Source organism: Poecilia latipinna, unplaced genomic scaffold (genome assembly GCF_001443285.1).
Source record: "Poecilia latipinna isolate Pla-1442-1.1 unplaced genomic scaffold, P_latipinna-1.0 Scaffold1723, whole genome shotgun sequence".
Lineage (NCBI taxonomy): Eukaryota > Metazoa > Chordata > Actinopteri > Cyprinodontiformes > Poeciliidae > Poecilia > Poecilia latipinna.
This window is the reverse complement of record NW_015114339.1, coordinates 22,838-27,064: the sequence shown is the minus strand read 5'-3', so window position 1 is coordinate 27,064 and position 4,227 is coordinate 22,838. Positions and strand designations below refer to the sequence as shown.

The 4,227-nt window shown below is 37.3% G+C and overlaps 1 long non-coding RNA gene across 1 annotated transcript in view; it reads right to left on the bottom strand.

Annotated features, from left to right (window-relative positions):
• LOC106964817 (uncharacterized) overlaps window positions 1-4,227 on the bottom strand; it is a 51,008-nt gene that overhangs the window by 28,034 nt on the left and 18,747 nt on the right. The window contains exon 2 of the long non-coding RNA XR_001428512.1: window positions 1,462-1,656. This is a non-coding gene — a long non-coding RNA (uncharacterized LOC106964817). The remainder of the gene's footprint in view (window positions 1-1,461; window positions 1,657-4,227) is intronic.

Here is a 4,227-nt window from a genome sequence, read left to right as displayed (position 1 = left end):
AACACATAACGCTGAGTGGAGTGGTGGACCGCTCCAAGATGGCCGCCCTAAATCTTGTCAGCGACAATAGGCAAGAGCGGTCCCTGAGGGGTCTATCCTTGTGCCCATCTCCAGCGGAAGTTTCCAGTAAATAAGAAATCAAGTTAAGATCTCGCGTTTACAAGCTAGCTCACGCGATAAGTAATTAAAAATAATGGCAGCGATGGATGTAAACAGATGAGGTATGTTGATGGCTCGAGCGCTCATCCTCCGTTATCGGTGTTTTATTCAGGTGCTGGGGCGACAAGCCGCTCACGCCTGGGCGCGGCTACGTAGGCGGCGTTTTGGGGAAATTGTACCGAAGAGTTATGGATTCAACACATTTGAATGACAACTTTTTATGAACTGTGGGAAGCTGTGAGAGCTCTAGTGAGGCCAGCTGCACATTATCCCCCAAAAAACAAAAACAAACCGTCATCGTCCTACCACTTCCTGTCGCCTTCTTCTGCCTTTTCGCCATTACTAACAACCGGCTGTTGGTCACGTGACTCGTGTGACGTGGGAAAAAAAGTGCTGTCGTGGGAGTTTTACGAAACATTTACAGAACAAACTAGTATCAGTCCTGGCTGAATATTCTTCATATTCTTGATAACTCGCTGATTTTGCCGTATTTAACATATTGTTCAGAAGTGTGTGGAATTAATTACAACCACTGAGTATCCTACAGAAACGAGCCACTAGAATCATCCATGATGTTGGTTATTATGAGCACACAAACCCATTATTCTTGAAATATAGAAGTTTCAAATTTGAAGATCTGGTGGAATTTAAAATTGCTCAAATTATGTTTAAAGTATCAAATAAACTGTGACCTAAGCTCATACAGAGCGTGTTTCTTGAGAGAGATATAACTTAGGTTACTCAAACTTAAGGATTCGTAGTTTACACACAACAAGAAAGAGCTATTTTATTTCACTTCATGGTGTAAAATTATGGAACAAGTTAAATGAGTTAAAACTACGTAAAAATGTAATACAATATAATATAAGGAGGTCATTTTCACAAGATAAAGAAATTTGGGTGAGAGTTAATGAGGCTAACCCATATGAGTGTGTGTGGGTATGGATGTAAGGATGCATATATTTAGACATATATGTGTTTGGTGAGTTCATGGCAAAAAAAACAGATAAAATGGAAAATTAATTAACCTATATCAAGATTTTCCTTTTTTTAAATTTAATAATGAGGGTCCGTCTGAAAACGTGTTTGGCTTTTCATATTTTAAGCATTGACCTCATCTCTGTCGCATCACATTGCTTTTTTCCCAATGAAACAAGAAGTCCTGGATGACTTATGAAAATTTACCAAACTACCTGACCGAGTTAAAAATATAAAGTAAATGCTTCAGTAACATTTGTTCTAAGGCGTCGTTGAATTCAAATGCGACTGGAACAAAAACATACATTTAAGGCTTGAATTTACCTTGATTCTACTGGAAGACTGGGGACGATCACGAGTGGACGGAGACGTACGAGTTGTAGAGAAGACGAACGAAGCAGCTTTTGAAGAACGAGAGCGAGCAGAAGGAACAGTCGTGGGAACGTGGAGCTGAAGGCAGGAGACGTCGTCGTCGTCCAGGTTTCATTTGGCCAGGGTTTCCCGTCTCCTCTCAGGCCACTGATGAACGAAGAATCAAGGAGGGGTAAGAGACAGGAAGAGAGGAAGACGAAGATTTATCAAACATCAGATGGACTTTGTACTGCAAATAGCTCAGTATGTAAACATGTAGCTGAACCACAGATTCATTTGATTTGATTGACATATACGTCTGTTTAAAATCTCTTCTAAAAGGTGATATGGTTATTTGGTCATTTAATTGGTAATGTAGTCAGTTTAATGAGGCAGAGTCCTGAAGATCTGGCCTCAAACGTCTCAAAACATAAAGTAGAAGTGAAACAGTATAGTTTTATGTTTTATTTATCATTTTAACCGTTTCATTTTCTACTTTTTTCTTACTATAGAATCTCCATCGTGTTCGGCATTTCAGCTGACAACAACAGGATGGTGTTTTACCTATAAGATAAGAAGCTCATATCTAAGATCCTCTATAGATGTGTGGCGCCGTTTTCGACCTGGTTTGAAAGTTTTACCTAAAAAAAAAAAAACAACATAAGTATAGTTTGTTCTCTCTTCACAGAGCCGTTGGCTTAAACGTCAGATCACAAAGAAGACTTTTACTAATTCAGTGAAAGTTGTATCCAGACCTCTCAGGTATTCTGAACCAGACGCAGCTTTCAGCTTCTATGCACCACAAATCTGGAACAAACGTCCAGAAAACTGCAAAAACGCTGAAACGCTGAGTTCCTTTACATCAAGGCTTAAAACCCAGCTGTTTAAAGCGGCCTTTGATTAATAAAAACTGGAACATTGATCGATATATTCAATGTGTATTTGCTTGGTGATTTTGATGAAAAATATGTTTGTTGCTTTTTTTTGTAATTGGTTACTGTGTTATGTTTTTATAACACAACTTTGATCTGCTGAAATATTTCATACAAATAAATTTTACTTAACTAATTTGACTTCTGGGCCAAATCACTTGCACTGGATTTTAAATCATGCACTTTTTTATATTATTACTTTTTTATATATATAAAAGTCTGAAGTGTATTTGCATTCAGCATCTTTCTGCTGATTCAAATTTAAATTAAAATGTTAAAAAAAAGAGAGAGAATGCATTATTTTCTTTACAATCACGCACTAGTTGTCCTCTAAATAAAAGAAACACAAATTAGTTTTACTGTGCATTGTTGGGTTTATGAAATAAAAATGAGTAAATAAATGTGGCTGCTTGTCTTGGTCTGTAGCATGAAATCCCATTGTATTGTAGTTTGTGGTTGTAACAGAATGAAAAATTCAAAGTGAACAAAAACTATCACAATAAATTTTATATTTTATCTGATACTGACTGGGAAGAAAAATAGAATTTTAGTTTGTTTTTTTATTTCTTTTATCTGCTCTTAAAACTCAGATTTACCTTTAACTGATTTAAAGGGAGATGTCACCAAATGTCTCATCTTAAAATGAACCAACATTTTGATTTAGGGTTTTTTTTGGTCATTATTTTATTTCTTACTACAGCTTTTTCTCTACAAGCCGCCATGTTTATATATTTAATCACATTTTTTATATTTATTTAATTGGCATTAGCAGGGTTTGTCAATCACCTGAGAAAATAAACTTCACGAACACGAAGCCAAAACAAACAGAGTCACGGAGAACAGCAGGCAAAAACCAGAGTATGAAGACATTTTGGTACATGTTCTCCATCTCTCACACACACACACACACACACACACACACACACACACACACACTCCCCTCCACACGTGTGTGTCGCTCTGTCTGCAGGGCCGCAGCTCAAGTGAATAAAACGTTGCTCAGCTAAAAATAAATAAAGGGGCTCCAGAAGGGAGCGGAAAGCATTGTGAGGCTGGGAGTCACGACCAGCAGTGGTGATGACGATACATTCTCGTTGCTGAGCGCACACAGACACCGAACACACACACACACCTTCTCCTTTTCATTCAAATGCTGAGAGAAAGACTATAAACAACATGACATCATGACTTCCAGACGATGAGAAAAGGGGGACAAAGAAAAGACAGCAAACACAAACAAGACAGCAAAAGTCCCATAATGATGATAATTTAATAATTTCTGCTTTGTATGTAAATTTGTTTCTCCAAATTAATATAAATGGTACATTTATTTTGTTTTTTTTAATGTATTTTATAGATGATAATGTAATTCTTGTAGCGCTCCACTGGCAGGCGGATGAACAGAATTTGTATTTTTATTTAACGTCCTGCTTTTTACGTTCTCTTTAACGCAGGACGTTTCTAAAAAAAAAAAAAGCTCTGCAGAACTGCATGGTAAACATATACAGGTTGTGATATTAGGCTACAGGTCAAAGTTCAACAACGTTACAGTTCCATGATCTTATTTAAAACGAGTAAAGTGCTTGGGACTTTCATTGTATATGTGACAAGAGGCACAGTCTGAAAACATCTGGGAAGTATTAATCAGATTAAGTCATTCGGCTCGATAAATGAAGAAAGAAAACGGCGTGTGTTACTTTGTGTGACAGGCCACCATCTGAAATGTCACGTGTCAAACTCTGACCCGTGAAAAAATGTGCCTGAAAACCAGTGATGGGAAGTAACGAAGTACATGTACTTCGTTACT